This window comes from Acanthaster planci, linkage group LG14, assembly GCF_054643075.1.
Source record: "Acanthaster planci isolate LZ-2023a linkage group LG14, COTS_SCS, whole genome shotgun sequence".
NCBI lineage: Eukaryota > Metazoa > Echinodermata > Asteroidea > Valvatida > Acanthasteridae > Acanthaster > Acanthaster planci.
The window spans coordinates 3,312,549-3,332,192 of NC_141790.1; the positions used below are offsets into that span (position 1 = coordinate 3,312,549).

Sequence of the window (19,644 nt, forward strand, 5' to 3'; positions counted from 1 at the left end):
TGAGGCCAGGACACTGACGACAAATCATCGCTTCTGAGGCGGGGGCCAGGCGGGTCGCACTATAGGGTGAACGGTTCAAAGAGGTGTCTGTCTTGTGGATGCACCTTCTTCCTTCTGGGACAAGATCTTGCGATACGCGCAAACAAAATGAGCTGGGGGGCGTTGCAGGCTCAACCACAGGGGTCTGTGCAGTATATCAAACGGGATGACATACATCGAAGATTGATTTGTGAGAGTTTGTGCGGAACAGTAGCTCAACACGCTGTTGCATGCACTTCGAATGCGTGTTAGTATTTTTTATGTGCCCACTTTTTAGCATCAGTGGCTCACTTCGAGTAGAGTTTCTAGCCCCCCCCCCAAGTTGTCGTGTACTGTTTGTACGCCCTCCTTGCAACATTTCTGGTCTAAGCCTTGAGGATTGTGCTGAGCAATTTGGCTCATCGGGCGTTTATCTCCGGTTTCCCTGGTTTCAACCGTATCAGCGACTTCGAATTTATTTGTGGGATTTGAAGTTTCCTTCAATTTATAAGTGAACTTCGACGAATACGCTGTACTGTCCAAAACGGGGAAACCATGCACAGTAAATACAGTACGTAAATCAGTCAATGCACTGCAACATAAAGATGTTACTAACACCTATCCATAACTGGTCCTGTTATGCTCCGAGGTCGAAACGAGGGTGATAACTGCGAAGATATCCCGTTGCAAGAGCAATCCACGGGAAGCCTTTTTCAGGGCAACGCCACGACACGCACATTACTGTAGAATGTTGGTTATTACCCCAAACAAAAAGTCCAAAATAGTATGCAATGACATCAGGCTAAGTAAAATATAAGCATATGTGAATATCCGCCTTGTACGGTGAGATGCTGAAAGAAAGCCCTATTATGCAGTCATGTTAAACAGGTTGGCCTAATGAGGTGTTAACCAAATTACTTGTCGTTTATACATGTATTTCCTATACCGATGTAGGCCATATTTCATACTAAACAGCATCAAACTGTGCAATGCATAAAAACGGATTAATAGCCATTTTCCATCCGTTCCTTTTTACAGTAATAATATAACGTTGAGTGGGTATTGAAAAGGATTGGTAATTTTATAAGGTTATGGCGGTCAGAGTGCTGTAAATTGCCTTCGTATTCGCAAAACCCCAAAATGCATGGTGTCAAGGGAGATTTTAACAATGAGCACCGCTACTGCTAACGTTGATACGTACGTTGACCATTCCGAACAATCTACACGATATTGCTGGGCCCATTCGTTTCTTTGTCGTTGCGTACGTCCGTAAATCCAACTCGCCCCTTGAAAAGATGCATTTACTCATGAGGCTATATATATGATCGGCAACAATGGCGCCAATTCAAGCGCAAGACTTATTGCCTGAAGCTATTGGTTACGTTGTTTGTCGAATGCGGCGAGACCGTTCCTGATGGGAGCTGAAGAATAAATTGATAGTCCCTTGGTGCTATTTTACTCCAGCAAAGGTTCATACTTTAGGCGAATGCGAGAGCACAGCGAATTTGACATCACGACAACTTTGCGGCGAGATTTCACTCGACTTGAAGTGTGTTCGACTTTCACAAACGCGCAACGCGAATATTTGATCTGACGTACAAAATAATTTGTGTTCGTGTTCGCTTTCGCGCTAAGCATGAACCGACCCTCCGAGTAGTATTTATACAGCGGGAATAGCACCCAGTATGTCATTAACGATTTAAATGCGTGCATTACTATTTGGTGCGTAGGACGCTATGCACGCATTGTGACTTTTTTGGGGGGAATCCAAATGCTCATGCAGACCATCAAGTGTTGCCACGGGCAGATCCATTAAATGCCCATTTTTTTACGGTTCTAACCTGTAGATTTCAATTTGATAATGTCAACACATGATTATCGAAGAGTTGGTGTCAAACTCACCGTTGGAAATGAATAGCAATATGTTAGGAGTTTCACAGCGAAAAGACTTACACTAAAGTTGTGGAAGCAGGAAACGAGATTGCAAATTATCTATCAAAGCGATGACCGAATCCGATTTGTGAATCATGCTGTTTGAGCATAGTGTGAAGGGCTTCTCACTCACGATATTGAAGGGCTTCTCACCGTCATGGTATCGAAGGGTTTCTCATGATATTTCTCATAATATATAACAAGCACGTAACGTCGAGAAGAAATCCAGTTCGGGAGAGTGTTACACCAGATGCATTGGTGGTTTTGAAAATCAGACTCTGGTTAATCAATGCCTTTCCATGACCTTGCCTGAAACATGCAAACAAATTGATACCTTGTGCATTTTAACTTACAAAACAGCTATCAATACGTAAAAGCTTCTTCAAGGAGATTTAATGCTACTCTCGATGACACAACAAAACCAACGACTTTAATATTCCTTTCACCGATTGCTCTTACCGGTCAATCCGCCATTCATGCGTAGACATTGTAATGGGACCCCCACTCAGTAAACCAGCCGAATATCCGTTCTTAGCTAATCAGTAACCTTGACTGAAAGCTGGGTCCAGATTGAACCGTACTGATCACAAACGCTGCATGACAAACCAGCTGCATCTTGACTGACCACCATTTCCGTTGAGACAACCATTTCCAGTAATTTGAACCCTAGCTTCTCAGTTACATGAAATTAATGCCCTACTTCAAGTTCTCCTAAAAAGTGGCATGTACAATGTAAAAACAACGTTTAGAGTTTAAACACTTTTGGTTCCCACTTTTCACACGTTTAACCCATGACGTATTCATTAAAATGTGTTTAAGTTCTGAGCGCTTTTCCATGGGACATGTTCAGCTTTTTAAAATCTGCTGAGCATTTAGATACATTTTTAGAGGCATAGCAATAAACATGTCGTGGTTAAACATATCAAACAAGTGGGTACAAAAAGGGTTTAGACATTTGTTAAAACTCTAAACGATTTTTTAGTGTATAGTCTAAAAAGACGCTCGTTTGCAGCCTCGCTTGTTTCGCTGTGCCGCAGGCCCCACTGAACAACGGATGAAATCCACATGCCCCTTCTTCATAAAAATGTAGTGAATACACTGCGTTGGTTTTAAACGTTCAGCATAATCAAGCTTGTACAAAAAGGGAAAACAGTTTAGCGAAAAAAATACTAAAAAAATGTTGAGGAACATCAGAGTTTTGAATGCCTGTGGGATATCTCCGAAAAGAGAATCTATTTATGCATGCATAATTTTCGCCCCCCCCAAAAAAAAACTTAAGGCGACGGTACCCGAAAATCAACGAAATTGGTCCGGACAGTCTCGGGTAGTTTCAAGAATATTTGAAAGATCCCTAAGAATACATGTAATGTCTTTTGGTCTGGGAACATAGACTGATGAAAGGCGCACGCGCGCGTACGTCGTTTTAAATCGCCGATGCCACCGCAGATGGCATGTAATAAGTGCACAGTTGGACTTGTGCACACCAGTTCCACCGGGACGCCTGTTCACAATCTCTGCCGACACCCCCCCCCCCGACTCCAGTCGTGAGGCTCGTTTCGCCCGCAGTCTAACGGGCTTTTCTATCATTAATGCTGGTACTTCTCCAGGTGATTTTCTCGGGTAACCAGGCCGCTGTATGCTTGTTTCTGTCCCACTGCACAAAGCGTAAAATTGAATCGCGGTCCCCTAACGCCCAATTGTGACCTGTCGATAAATGGAGGTCACGTTCACGCCAGGTATTTAAAACTCAGGCTTCAAGGGCAGTGCCAGGGAAAACAGCCAGGGCCGCTGATGATGAAGAACTTGTTCGCACATGGGCAGTTTTTTCTTCATTATTTGCTCCACCAACGCAGCAGAATAGACCGTTGCAAGTTTACTGGAATGTGTAAAACATGCGCATAGAAACTGCAATTAGCGTGCGCAACGTAAGACGCCGACTGTAATTTCGTATCTGCAGTGCTGAACAGCAGATAATTAATCCAATACCGGTGTTTGCATAAAGCCTGCTAATTGTGATATAGCAAGGGAAATGACACCACTGAATCCTACTTTATACAGCTGTAATGGGCTCATGCATCTGAACCCATGGAGCCATGAAACGGATTTATAGCTCCACGCTAAACCATAACCAACGGTTCAATGATCCCTTCTATGGTGTTCTATATAGAACACCATACCCTTCATTTTGTACTCAATTTCAGGCATGAATGCGTTCAATTTAATGTTTTAGTCGTAATAGTTGGCCTCGTCGAATTGTCTGCGTCGCCATATCGGCTGGCCCTGATGAATTTGGTCGGTGCTTAGTTTTAGAAGCAATTTACGGCAAACTGGAGAATGCTGTCCAGCCTACTAAAACTACTCACTCCATGTGTGATTTCAAAATAGTTGGTGAAATTTCCCTAACATTTACCCATTGTACTGGGACAGGGCTAAACGGACAAAGTTCAAAAGGCATGGAAAAAGATAAACAGAAAATCCCCTGAGATGATTGTGATAAGAAGGTAGTTACAGATAGAAACCCATCGAGTTAAACGGGACTTTCGTTTGTAAAACACACCGGAGTTGGGGAGAAAATATCTTTCTTTAACCTGTCTTGCATTCCGATTATTTGAGCGCCATTACGAGGCTCCTTTTAGCTAGCTCTGCGGCTTCAGGTCAGATTTTGAATTGTCTGCAGACTCTCTCGCTTGTATAATTGATTTGATCGTTCAGGGTGAAAGTCTTTGTCGTTTTCTCTTGGGTCTGCATTGGCTGTTCACTAGACCTCTTGATAAATCGTACTGATATAAACTGCCCGTTTCTTCCTGCGTTTTGACCATTAATAAAGTAGACAGAAAATGGAGTGTTTACTGATTTAGATTTAGATGAATGGTCAATATGAATAATTGTAAGAAAGCTTTTCTTAAAGTATAGGCCCACTCTGTGCTGCTTTGTTCTGAAGTAGATCAGATGGAATGACCTGTGGTATACTTTCAACAAAATATCATGACGTATTCGTTATGCAAGATTTCGCAGGCCAATGACCACAGGCAGCCAAAGACTGGTTAACCATTTATCCCTTAATGAAAGTAACGATTGCGAAAGTCACCTGACAGGCCGGACCGTGCAGTCAGTAAAGCGAGTCTTTCTGAGGACACTGCAGATGTTCGATATTGACCAAGGACGACCTGACCTTAATTGAAGTTGCAACCGAAAGAACAAAAAAAAAAGAAAAAAGAAAAGAAAATACTGGGTCGATCATCGATTGGGTGGTTCAGAAACTGCTGGGGACCGGCTAACGCAGAGTTCCAGTTCACCTCAAATCCAATTTCCCGCGGTGTACTCTAGTGATATCCACGCTTGGAATTACCGTGCGTTGTATGCTCAGTCGGCACGGTAAACACGCACTTCGGGTGCATTTTAATGGTACGCAAGGCTCTTGTTTTGTAACGAGATCAACTTCAAGGCTACAGGCTCTGCAAAATCCGTATAGGACCAGACATGATCCCATTACTTCGTATCCCAGACTTAAGTCCCACGTGCCCCTCAAAAAGATGTTTTTTTATGGCAACTGTGATGTGAAAACTTTTTCAATTGGCATTAAAATATCCCCGGGCTGCTATTGAACTGAAAAAAAGGCTTTAGGTTGAAAAGGTCAATCTTTCTTTCGGGGGATAATTTTCCAAATTGTAATTTTTGCCCTTTTTACATCTTTTAACACATGCAGTTTGGGACATGCATTAGAATGCAGCCACTTCAGTTGTGGTCATCTGAGTATTTGAGATGTATATTTCTGAAACAAGAATCCATTTTGGTGTTGTGTTTGTTTGATTTCGTTGCGAATTTATCAAATGCTATAACTGTACCTGGAAGAAGCGGAAGACTATGTCTCCATTCTTCAAGTGGGGACGGACGCAGTCATACGTGTCCACAAACCTCTTCATTATTTTGTTCATAATTAAGTATAAAGAAAAAGAATGTGCTTTATCTTGGCTAGCAATCTAAACTGCTGTTTACTGATGTGCGGCTCCGGTTCTTAACCGTCGAGTGGAGAATTAATGATCTCCGCTCATAAGCTCCATCGATAGATTTCATGTACGTGCAGTTAGAGTGAGGTTGTAAAGTAAGGCGGTTCTTGAATTCCTCACAATTTCATCGCGGGCCTGAACAGACACCGAGGAAGTTCACGACTGCGGAGGGGTTTCCGGACCGCACGGATCAGCGTCCGTTGTGCCTCGGCACAGAAGAAAGGCACGCTCGATAAGTATGTGTAGCGGGGACGTGTCGGTTCAGGTCGAGACCTTCGTGAACGGATAGTTCTTTTTAGGGAGAATTCACGGCAAATTTACTGAAGTGAAAACGTGCTTGAGGGTCCAGAGAGAATAACTGAAATGTCTCGGGAAAAAAAAAAGTACCGTAGGCCTAGATAAGGCCTGGTATAAAAATAGCCGAATTTCTCCCCCCCCCCTTCCTGCTTCCTTTTAGATATAATGTAAGTTTATAGAATCTTTTAGATGGGGTGAAAATAACTTACTATGGACACAAATGTATGTCAGTGTTTAGCCCAGAAAATCTATCCACCATCTGTCTTCAGAACCCCAGACGAGACAGTATTTTCACTCAACCTCAGTCCAAATTGTGGCATCAAATCGTGAAGTCGCTAAATAAATATTCGTCCATGAAGTCCCTTCATAGCCACCGTCGAAACGTGCGGTTCGTTACAGAATCCAAGTGCACATACGGCTCCTCTTAGAATGAATACCAAAAAACAAATGCTTGTACAGCATGTGGCGATGAGACAGTTTCATCGGATTTTTAACTATCAGCCGAACCTGCAATTCAATGGAATTAAGCCGAACAAGTTTTCAAGTATTATGAATGAAGAGGTGGGCCATATCTAGACATTTCAGGGACGTGTTTACTGTTAGGTGTTGGGTGGTCTGGCCTTCTTTTAATACAGTCTGAAACGATCCTGACTAGGTTGACAGTTGTAGCGTGGTAAGCCGTCAACCCTTCCTTGGTTGCTGTACACTTACAGTAGGACACGAAATGAGATCTTACTGTCTGAGAACTAGGTTTGGTATGCTTTTGAAGAGGATCCCTTGAAATGGATGTAGGATTGACATAGCTGTTGTCGTGGGGAACCCAAACCAAGATTTTTGTGCATATAGTGCCGGCTATAGGCCTAAACGCGATTGCGCCATTTAATTCACCTACATTTGCATGCCCTTAGATTCCTCCGCGGTAGTTGTGCTACCCATGCTCTTCAAGCGTAGGGAGGGACAAGGGGGTAGCTGTTCATAGAACCATCAGCAATATTTTTTCATTTTTTGATGTTCTGCAAAGTGCGTGTACTTTGGAGTGGTGGCATTGCTACCCTGGAAAAGTATAACAAAAACGATATTGAAGCCTCAATTTTCGTTCACCTTACAGAGAGTTTCCGATTTGTTTTGTGTTTCCTTTCTGTATTTGAAGAATTGATGAAGTCTATGGCAGTTCATTTGCCGGTCGGTAATCTCCAAACAGTCAATTTTATCACTGCTGATGCACTTTTCCTCACGAAGGCTGGATGCATGACGTGGTACCGACCTACTTCAGTCGGGTTACGAAACCAGGCCAACACGCTTACGCGGCTGATTGGCGGCCCATAAAAAGCTTTTGTCTCCTTACGGCGATCAGCATAACAGCGCATGAAATTCGTGAGGGTCAGACTCATTTTGCTCCCTTGGGGCGTTTTCAAAGCTGCATATAGGTTACCCAGGCTTCAAGTGTATCACCAACGGACAAACACTGAGCTGGTAGCGCCTGGGTGGGTTCATGGCAACATGCCCGCCAGACAGTGACATCTGCTCAGTAGACTCCTTTTACAGTCGTCTGTCGGACCGATGATAACCTTGCAAGACAAAAAGTAGGAACTCTTTCAAATGGCTGGCTGGTTGCAGTTATGGTGATGGTACGCGCAGCTCGTGTTGTGTTGAAACTATAATGTACAGTCACATGGGGAAAGTTTGTTTGGTACAGAAAGCGCCAACCATGGCAGCGGCCTAAGTAAACCTTTTTCGAGTTAAATTTGAATAAAATCTGGTACACAAAGTTATCTTATTTCACATAAACATAACAATTTGAATTCGCAGACTGAATACGCTGTTGCTATGCCTCATGATTCGGGGCAGGCTTTTGCATAGTGACCACCATTTCCGGAATGCACTGGTTGCTTTGTGCCCTTCTTATCCGTTAAAACCAGGGTTGGCGTATTGGTGCAAGGCGTCTCTCATGTATTTTAGCAAAAGCTTTTCCCGAATCACGAGGTATAGCAACATTGTGCTCAGTATGGAGAACTAAAATTGTTGTATTCACGTGAATTAAAAAAAAAATCAGAGCACTAGATTTTACTCAAATTTAACTCGCAAAAGGCTGATTGCATGTGTGATGAAGTCCTTGATATGACTGGAAAATTGAGGTGTTAAGAGAAAATCTAGAGATATCAAATGTAGTTAGAGTATAGTGTGGTGCCAGGCGTATCATTGCCCAGGCAGTCACAGTTACCAGTGATCTTCGGTTTGGACATTGTTCGTGTTCATGCACTTGATAGGCGCCCAGTGAAAAACCTCTGTTGTCTCCCAGCATCATGGAACAGACTCACATTCAAAAGCTGAACAGGTTACCCTGGGCTAGTCAAGCGTATAACAAAGTGAAAAAAAAACCAGTAGAGTGTTAATAGGTTCACGGCAGTATATGCTCCTGGACAATGACGATTGTTAACATGGGCTAGACTCCTTTTCCATTCACTGGTTGAATTCGTGAAAACCTTGTCAGATGAAAAGCCCCCTAAACTGACTTTCTGAAATAGCTTTGTCATGGTGACGGTAAACTTGCTCGGTTTCGTGTTGAAATATGCACCGTCACATCGGGATGTTTGTGGGTAAATAAAACGCCAGGAATGGTCTTGATTGCATGTGTGAAGAAATCCTCGACGGATGATGAAGGCAGTCAGAGGTAAGATACCAATATAAAGTGCAATCACGGAAAAAGGAATTCCTTGCTTCCTCCACGGTGCGGTAGAGTGTACAGTGCTGGTATTATGTCAACTCAAGTGGGCTCAAGCTTAGTACATGCTAGTAGTAACATGTTACGGCTAGGATGCCCTTTGATTCGACCTGGCCTACGTTTGGCACAGGTTACGTCCGATTAATGAGTATCACCAGATCAAAATAATAATTGCCCATAGGAGTTGCATTAAATTAAACTAAAGATAAATATCACAGGCGCATAATTAACTAAAAGTCCATGCACAAACAACGTCAAAGATCCTCAGACTGAAAGATTTTACTTATAATTATAGGCCTATTATGCTTCTTTTTTTAATGAAATTCCGAGTTGATGTTCTGCAACGCTTTCATGGAGGGGTCCAGAAATGTCCTTTTATGTAGGCCAATCCGTGATTGAAGAGATGATTACTCTGTAAACCACACTTTGCTACTGGATGCTAGTGATGCTTTGCATGAGTTTCAAAATGAGGCATTTAGAACGTGACGTGCACAGTCAAATGTAAGAATTAACGTTGTGAGTTTCGGCAGGGTAAAGTGACAATCTCATTGCACAAATTCACATTCTTGCACAATTTTCTTATTTATGTAATTCCCACCCAGAATATCTAGAATCACATCACAGAGACAACAACAGGATATGACTTGGGATATTTAATTCTAAATGCGACATTGGGAGAGGTGAACTATGATATTAAGAAGAATCTTTTGACCAGCTCTCTTGTAAACTCACACCCTAACTTGTTTTGAATAAAAATAAAATTCTTATCCTGCCTATACTCGAAAACCTTCTGTAGACATCAAGAAAACTTGAAAAGAGACGCTTCAGAGATTGGGCACCTAGGGAAATTGTGTGCAGGCCTGACTGTACAGTATGTTAACTGTATTCCCCAAACTGAATAACAACATGTGTGACAATCTGGCCAGTTCCAGGTCGATTTCACTGGTGCACACAGTAACGGTCTGAGGGGTGTCAACAAAACAGCTGGCATCCAGGCTCAGGTTTGTCGGTTGCACTACCTTACTGCCGGACAGATGCCGTAAAGAGTTCACCCTTTTGAAAAGTAAACGTGTTTCTGTCTTGACGAATGCGTTCAATACACGGCATTAAACCAGACTGATGACAGTCATTCTCCAGACTGTCCTTAAGTCCTATCAGACAGATATCATGAGATGTTTATCTTTTTGTAAAACACTGGCTTTTGTCTGTCTAGACGGAGGATCCAACTTTAAATCACATAGTACCAGTAACTCACTTGAGATAGATTGATTCTAGGCTCCAGTTCTACAGGCTCCTCGAGTCCTACTTCCAGACATGATGAACAATTCATCTTTTTAAAATGTGAACGCACGTGGAAGTTATACACTAATTCTTCAAATCGAAATCGCGTGGCATTACTCGCGATTGAGAACACAAGTCTCTATTAATGTAGATTCCAAGAGCTGGATGGCTCATCTTGTTAAAACAGCGCACGTGTGAGCCTGAACCAACGCGTTCAATTTAAACGTGTGGTTTTAATTCAGTTTGTACACGCAGGATTTAGTTCAGGTGGACATTCCGTAAGCTACGCGACATTCGTAACGAGTGATTCGTCCCTGTTTTCTGAATTGTGGGCGTGCCAAAAATTTAGACTGACTTCACAGGGAAATATCATATGTTATTACGTGCTGCTTTATGTAGGGCGTAAGCCATTTTTGAGAGAAATACAAATAGCCGAGACGGGGTGATTTTTTTTCCAATACTCAGATTTACAGGTATTTGTAATTGTTACGCCACATTATTTTAGATATAAACTGAAAAAACCTAAATTGTCTGTTTCAAGGCAAACAAATTAGCAATTTCCACTTCTGTTAACGTTTTCTGTCATATTCTCAGTATTGTTGACAATTTAGCATAACATGCGAAATTTAAAGGTATCCATTTTTAACTGGGTCGATGGAAAACCTGATTGCATTGCAACGAACGGGAAGGGAGAATTTTATTCTAACAAGCTCTCGTTACAAAGTCTACCGAGTTCTGCTTGAAATTGCCAGACTGCCTAAACATGAAAGGAAAAACTCCTTTCCCTTTGGTGTATGGCCCAGAACATAGCACATGGAAGTATTTTAAAGACCCATCTTTGTCACGTGACGATTTGAGAAAATAAAAAGCTGTTAACTGACGAGTAAAGCTAGCCTAATTTTATCTGCTGGACTCGTTTGATCTACGGCAACATGTCGTACATCGAATGTGACGGCTCGGTACGTTAAGTTCCAGTTCCATGAACATAAGACATTTTGTGAAACTACGATTATCACTTGGACTTGTGCGGTTCATCAAAGAGAAATCTGGTTTAGTACCTTTTTACATTCTTGAAATGCTCTCATTAAACAACGCTACCAATCGTGTGTGAAAGATGGAGATAGCCTAGCATGATGCAATTCATTCTGAAACAGAAAGTAAAAACAGGCATAGCAATTCTCTTCTTGACCTTGCCTTGAAAACCTATTAGTATTAAAACCCATTACTTTTCAGTGCGATAGAGTTCCATTGTGCTGATGTAGCTATGTATGCACATACTAGTGTATAGAACATTTAATTAACAGTCGTGTGCGCTCGTTCTTGTTTCGACGAATGCTTTCAACCGTTCAATATCTGCCTCAAAATACATTTTAATTAATTAAATTACTGATTTAAAACCGCTTTTGATGGTTTTGTTTCTCTACAGGGAAAGTAACTTCGTGTATTGAAACTAGGCCAAGGCAAATCAAATCGAACAAGTAGGCCTATGAGTTGCGAGCAGGAAATGCTTGAGAAGAGAATACTAGAACATATGGTTAATGATACAATGTGGGGGTACATACGGTAATGGGCAGACGAACATGAAACTTCGAACTGATCCTATCTGACTACATTGTAGATTAGTTTGCTCCGCATGATGATGTCTACCAGAGACATGGACTGTTTCCCGTTCGTTGTTGTGTGTTTCAGTGTGGTCTGTCGGTCTCTCTTTGCGCTACCGTTAACCTCACCCCTGCAAACAAGAAAACATCGACCGAGGAGACAAACATGGGTGTTCATGAGCCAAAATCGGATTAGCGTAGTAGTTCTTTCCTCGCCATCCACCAGTGCGGCCCAAGGTCATTACTACACAAACCGCTGAAATGCAGTTTTCCTGCGATCTATTGACCTCTGTTACGCCCCAACGATGATATCAGTCCCAAGTACAGTTGGGACCGTCCCAACTAGAATGCTATTGTTGGGCCTGCCCAACCACAGCATAGAGGTCCATTGTGTGTCCATTATGTTCCAAAGTCACATTCATTGTTTACATTGTCATATCGTAGATGAAGTGCCATGTTTTAGATGAATTCTGTCAAGTGTAAGATGCATAAACTTGGATAAGGTTGAGAAAATGTCTAAAGAAATTTGGTCAACAATAGTTGGGCCAGCCCATCTACAGCACTGCAGTTGGGACTGTATAGATGGGACATAGTTGGGACAGACGCTATAGGTGGGGTGTAACAGCCCCCCCACCCGCAAGTAACGTAAATTGTCTACCATTTTGCCCGTTAAATTATGCCAACTGCTCCCCCTTTATACAGTTGTGTGTACAGATCGGCTATAGGCCCTAGCGTGGAACATTATTCTACACGCTCGCAAACCTCGCAAGATCGATCAAATCTTCCAATTTAATCAGCTGAAAAGTGCGATCCCGCCAGTGCCATGCAGGAGTTTTTTCCCCGTCGAAAACTGATGACAACAGGTGGACCAGTGAATGTTTGACTTCGCCTCTACGCAAATATACCTAACCACCCATAAGTCACTTGCGGCCACTGAAGTACTGTAAACGAGCATTATTGGTGATAGTGATTAAGTCAGAAGTTTCCAAATTAAGAAGATGGAACTTGCCAAGATCTTATGTTGCTAACCAGGGATGAGGGTAGCAGTGACGGTATACGGTCCCGAAGTTTGCCGTCTGAAGGCCCAATTACACTGTGCGGTAACGGAATTCCGCGTGGTGAACACATATTAAACATGGTTTTCTATTCGGTTGTTCACATTCGGATCAGATAAACTATTCAGTCGCCCGATAAACGGCTGGGAATAGAGACAATTTTTCCAAAGGTACCTCTCTGTGACTGCGCGTTCTGGTGAATCATCGTTCGTCTTGTTTGGTATGACGTCACTTTCTGGCTGCAACGCCATTGTCCGTGTGGAATATTATACTAGCATAAACACCAACGAGTTTCCGCTTCTGTGAAATTTAAAATATCGCGCGACATTACCGCTCTCTGCTCATGCTTTTCGATACCGCGACGTACGTGTGAAAACGGGCCTCAACCTTCACTCTCTCACTCTTGTAGCGAGTGGCGTTTTCGAACCTAAATCATTGAGAAGAGGGCGCACAAAATGGCCCCAAATTCTGAAAACAATTGAGTTACTGGAAAACGCAATGTTCAAAATGCAGGCCTTTTGAACTCCTGCCATTTCTCAATACAGTTTCTTTAAGCAATCAGGTCCCTGTTTAACGTTTTCCTGTAGAAATGGATCAGTCCTCGCTTAAAGAATGAAGTTGAGACGAAAAGCCTAATGACTTTCGCTAGTGTTTATTTGTGTTCCGTCTGAGACGATGTGATGTCTTCTCGACGGGGCATCTTAGGGAAATGCAATTTCCTGCGCTAGGCAAGTCCGGATTTTGCGAGAGGCAAGTGAAATGTTGACTCATGTAGCGTTGAAAAGATTGTTAATCTGCGTGTCGCCCATGTTTAACGAAATTGCTGGAAGTGTTGGAAGTGCAGAAAGGAATTTTTCCGTTCTTATTAATCGGTCTCTTTGAATTGCGTTTCTTCAAAATATAAAAATACTGATAAAAAATGTTAACTTAAAGGTTTTCGGAAGTAGAGGTTGTCTTTTGCCAAGTTGAACCTTTGACCAACATTCCAACTTCCTTACCTTCTCTCAAATATCAACCCCAGGCGTTCTCAAAGTTTACGAGAATTAATCTATCAATACACGCTCCGATATTTTTATGGTGTATCGTTTCATTACAATACTACGAAAGCCCTGTAGTGCAATCACGTATATATTTTCAAAAAAGTGACGTGTATTTTTTTCGAAGTACGTTTTTAGGAAACCTATTTCATTTTTACGAGATATATTTTTCCAAAGTTGGTTTGTTCGAGACAAGCATTCTGCAGTTCGTTTTAATAGGGTGTATATATTTAGAAACAGTGTTTCTATTTTTGGTAATAAACCATTTTTTACGAGATATATTTTATTGAAAATTTTTAATTTTTCCAAGTTGATTTTCAGGATATACGCAGTATCAGGTTTGAATTTATTTTTCACAAAAAAAATTAGAAAAAATGTAACTCATAAAAACGAACTTTAAAAAAACCTAAAAAACGAACTTGGAAAATTTCGTTGAAACAATTTGTTTCAAAAGTAGACATCTTTTCTGTTTATAAATCTTAGGGGAATGAACTGGAGAAAATAGATCTCGAACAAACGAACTGGGGAAAAATATTTCTCGTAAAAACAAAGTTGAAAAAAAAATTGCACTCCATAAAAACGAACTTGGAAAAAATATATACTTCATAAAACCGAACTTGGAAAAATATACTTTTATGAAAATATGTACTTCACGGCACTACGGGGCTTTCGTACAATACCAGTTATGCAAGTGGGCATGTATAAACCACCGTGCCATTTCTTTCAGCTTATGGTTGACCGATTTCTTTGGACTCACAAAATGGGATGATTGATCATCATAATCACTGGGAATCAGGGTAAAGTATCCTTCCCCATATCTTCGGCTCACATCTCTTCTCAATATCTAAGTCCTTCCACTTCTCCTTTCGCAGCTGTTGGCTCTTTTTTTCCACAGTAATCATCAGATTCCACAACAGAAACCTCTACGACCTGGACTCGGCCTACATCTGCGGCAGAGTTCAAATTCCAGGCCGGCTGAATCCGATTTCCCGTGTTTCTTGATTCACAGGTTTACGACATATATCTCAGTGTTGACACATAAACAATCTACCTCTCCGGGAGAATATCGTCTCGGGGCCTGCATGACTCGCTAAACCAAACAAAGCCAGGTTAAATCGACGACCAGAAAACGGCAAATACAATTCTACAGGATATTAATATCAGCAGCTAAGAAATACGAAGCTCTGAAATGGTCTGAGGGATTCCGGCAGTCTGCTTCCCCAGTGGAAGCAGCGGATCGATTTGCTGTAGAGGTTATATAAAAGTTAGCTTCCCATACAGTTATCTTTGTTTTGATAGCGAAATTAAATCAAGGTCGTTCCTTGTCAAACAATTAACCAGTCTTAAGACGAATTGAGAGTTTCCAGTTCTCACTTTGATTACGTTTCTCAATTTGATGACACCAAAGGGACAACATTACTTTTAAGTGCAGTTCTCCGTTGGAAAGCAAATTGAGATACCGTCAGCGGCAAAAGAGCTCAATTTTCAAGGTGTTTTTAAACAAAGTTTGACGATTTTCATAACCTCTCTGACCTTTGTCGCTTCTTTCCATTTTTCTTGTTTCCGTTTGCATAGTTCCATTTTCGTGGGGGAAGTGACCTTGCCCCACCGCCTCCTGGCGCTAACAATTCGTGCACAGAAAATGAAAACAACCAACAAGGGCATGGTCTTCAGCTGATTGAGGTAGGAACGTGCGCACGCACTCCAAGAACATTCAAACATATTGATGACGTTACACGACTGCTAGCCTAAGAGATTTGATATATCACTCTGGTGAGTGAGCCTGTGTAAGATGTCTGCCGTGCTCGCTCCAGATACGAATATTTTTAGCGACCCGTAGTTGGTTCTTAAAAACTAAGGTTTCATTGTCGGATCCAGTTGTTTTGAGCGAGATTCTAACCTAGTCGGCGAAAATGGTCTTTGACATTAAGCTGGTCAAGCATTTTTCAACTTGGCAAGGCAGAGTTTGTTTGTATGTCTGTCTTTCTGATGAGGAAAGTTCTATGTATGCTTTGAATATATCGCCTTCAGAATATACAGTTTGTCTGAAAATTAGCAAAACCTGAAATTTCGACAGCGCGTGGACGCGGGTTCAACTATTTACCCTAAAAGAACCTGGGGGCGTTATCCGCCCCCAAACTTTTTTTTTTCGATTTCGCAGCAGTACATTTTTTTTCATGAGTCGAACCTTTAACAGTTTTTGTCAGTAACTCTCTGAATCCAGTTTTGCCTAGCGCCCATTTTTCGACACTAAAAAGGTATGTTTTCCACTGCCGTACGGTGCTGCCAGCAGGATGGCTCGTGTGTGGCCTTGAACTTCAAATGACTTCAACACCAAAACCATATTGTATATTTGTACTAATAGGTCTTTTCACTTGCAAAAATCGAACTTTGGACAGCAAAATCCAATCCCGGCCTGAGATGGTCCAAGATGACCTGGCTCAAAGGGTAAATTCATATAACCGCGCGCGCATAGACATTTCCTATACTACGTCATAGACGCCATTTGTTGGCCAGTGAGCTGAAACTGCCTGCCCCGAAGAAGGTTCTCAGTTACCGAAAGCTCGGCAATCACATATTTCAGAGCACCGATGTGATATTATATTCTCGTCGATAAAGTTGACAGATGGTCGTAACAAACTAAAAGAACAATTCACAAACTGTTGAAAGTAAGTCAAAGAGCTATTACAACAGTAATAATCATACTACTAATAAAATACTATCTGGAAATGAAGCTATCTTTAACACTAATGGAGTAAATGCACAAATTGAGAAGAATATTTTGGCCAACCTCAGTTAAAGTAACCTGCAATATTTTGTCCGTGTAAAGTGGTGGTCCTTGTTTGAACAAACGAAAGGTCTATTAAGTTGGTGCCGCGCTCCACGTGTGCGCGCACTTGGCATCATCAAGCAGCGTCAGCAAGTTGCTCGTCTTCTATGCAAGTAATAAGACATATTATTCAAGTCACGCACTTTGGAATGACCCAGCATGGAGAAGGTGGAGAAACATACGAAAAACGAACCCATGAATTTAAAAGCCCCTTAAAGGCAGTCGTATTTTGGATTCCACGAACGAATCCACTTTAGTTGTGAACTGGTCCATTGCAGATGTTTGCCGTCGAGTCACTCATTAATTAGACACATCTTTGCTGATAAATCTCCGTAGACAAGCAAGGCAACTCACAGTTGGTTATTACTGGCTAATGTTTACGGAACCATGCTGCTTTACATTTAGGTGATAGTTCCCTGTGTATAATATACTAATGTGGTTCTTTAGTGATATCCAACATCATCAGTTACGATCTCGCGTGCCACCTGTTTGTGTGTATATTCATGTTCCTCATTAGCACCACTTTTCGTTGGAGACATATGAGACCATTTGAATTACCCACACGAGTGATACTGATTTATTGTACTGCGTGGTGTTCCGTCGTCGCCATGGAAACAGGACAGCCGCTGTCCTTTTACTGAAAGATGCTCGCTGACCACAGCGGGTGCGTGTTCATGATGGTTTGAGAAATCAATTAATTTCGTATTGCTGAGGTGCTCTGGAAGGCATAATAAGACGCAGGTATATATGGCCACATAAAAAGTTTCTCAGGAGATGGGCTCGGATAAAGGGGCGTATATTTTGCTCGCGATTCTTCTGCTCTCCGGTTAGGTGTTTTGGCAATTGCCGTTTTCATTCGAATGAAACACAATAAAGTGTAATGTTCAGAGGGATTGGATTCCTGGGGGGGTATTGTGTATTCTTTCCTCAAAATGCGCCTTTCCATCTTTATCATGCCTGACATTAGTGAAATCAGATTTCAATGTTATTGATTGTTTGCCTCACTTATGTAAACAACTTTCCTTATTTCTTTTTTAATTTGTTAAAGGAGTTATATTACTTGTGCCGAACAAACCTTGTGATTGCACCATTTGAAATATTTTACCACTTGATTTTTACACTTGATTTGGAACAGATAATTTGTTCCAATAATGACCGAATTCTTATGCCTTATGAACGAACGTATTTGCGACGCTCACGACAATAACTCCCATTTCAAATGACAGTGCAGTGTCCACATGAATTCCAAATTTCAGGGCAGGCATAAGCTGATCATTTACTCCTTGCGCTTTGACTTTTCTACGGTGGTTTTAAAGAGAAATGGTAGGAAAAACTATATTGTAGGCGAACGCACTTTGTTGAGGGAATAACAAAATTTTATTGACGGGAACAACGAATTTTATTGAGGGAACAACAAAGTCTGTTTAGGGATCAACTATGTTTGTTGACAGAACAGCAACTTTTGTTGAGGGAATAACAACTTTTATTGAGGGAAAATCCATTTTTGTTGAGGGAACAACAAATTTTGTTGAGAGAACAACCATATTTGTGTGGGAACAACAACTTTTGTTGAGGGAACAACAAAGTATGTTGAGGGAACAACCATTTTTGTTGAGGGAACAACTGAGAGTTTTTTCTATGAAAATAGACAGTGAAATGACAGTACTGCAGACAACACAAAGGGTGCGTTCGAGCGAAGCTACTCGTGCTATATACTCCTGAGTGTTCGAACGGCTGGAGTACGACCCGCGGGTCAGCGAGAGTATAGGGGGAGTATTTGGTGTAATGCACACGCATCCTAGGCCTACTCGTGTTGACAGGAGTAACCGCGCGAACGCACCCATAGAGACCAGGGGTTAAGTCCCACTCATTCAAGCCCCATTGAAAACAGTGTAAAATCGGCATTGTTCAGGGCCCAATAAAATGCATACCAACATCCCTTAGGTTTCTGAAACAGAAATTTAATTAGTGTCTAGTTTCAATTTCTTTTCATTTATCTGTGGGTTAACCAATTACATTTTCAGTTATTCCCACAAAACAATCTCATTTCCCCCGAAAAGTGATTTTTCTGAAGTCTTCTCGCAGCCGTTTTTCAAGTGGAAACCCTGAACCTTCTCGGGCACTTAGGACCATCTCCACCATATCTTTTAGCCATTCTGCTCTCTGATGAAAGCTTTAAGACCCAGGGAGTTGATCCCGGTAACGATTTACACAGTCTCACCATTTTGGGGGCCAAACAATCTCCTTCTTCAAAAGATACTGTGGGGGCCCTTTTAATGCTAATGAGCTGGTCAGAAATTCTGGAATTAGTAGACTGTACCCAAAAAGACCAGGAAACGCTCAACAAACGGTCGTCACTTAACAAAATTTGAGTTTGTTGTTCCCGCAACAAATTTGTTTGTTCCTTCGACAAAATTTGTTGCACCCTCAAGAAAAATGGTTGTTCCCTCAAGAAACTTTGTTGTTCCCTCAAGAAAATTTTGTTATTCCCTCAACAAAGTGCGTTTGCCGACAATATATATTTTTTCCTACCGTGTCTCTTTAAACCCACCGTACTTTTCATAAAAGGCGTGTTCCACCTTTGGCCCCACCTGTTTGAAGTAAAAGACTTTGTGAGATTGTACACGAATTTTTTTCTACAAAACAAATTTAATTAAATGCATAGTTTTTACATTGCAATTTGACCACGCGTACGTGTGCAGGAATGAGTTGCGTGGTTTATTAACCGGCTACGGTAACTCAGTTACCTTTTTCGGATGGAAATGGTTTCCCAGGCAGGTTTTCCAATGATTGAATTTAATGTTGCATTCTTCTTAGTTTGAGAAGGTGCACCAGACATCAACTGAAACTTAGCTTTTGGTGGC

General features: G+C 41.6%; 1 protein-coding gene across 5 annotated transcripts in view; it reads left to right on the forward strand.

The window, feature by feature from the left end:
• The window catches only part of LOC110988427 (atrial natriuretic peptide receptor 2-like), a 60,442-nt gene that overhangs the window by 13,553 nt on the left and 27,245 nt on the right, over window positions 1-19,644 (forward strand). Inside the window, exons 1-2 of one of the 5 annotated variants that reach the window (XM_087145840.1) lie at window positions 8,762-8,925; window positions 15,526-15,633. The exons of 2 other annotated variants lie outside the window; for them this stretch is intronic. The gene's annotated coding sequence lies outside the window, so the exon portion shown is untranslated. Of the gene's footprint in view, window positions 1-8,761; window positions 8,926-15,525; window positions 15,634-19,644 lie in introns of those variants that run through there. 2 more of the 5 variants (XM_087145839.1, XM_087145842.1) reach the window with 2 other exon arrangements.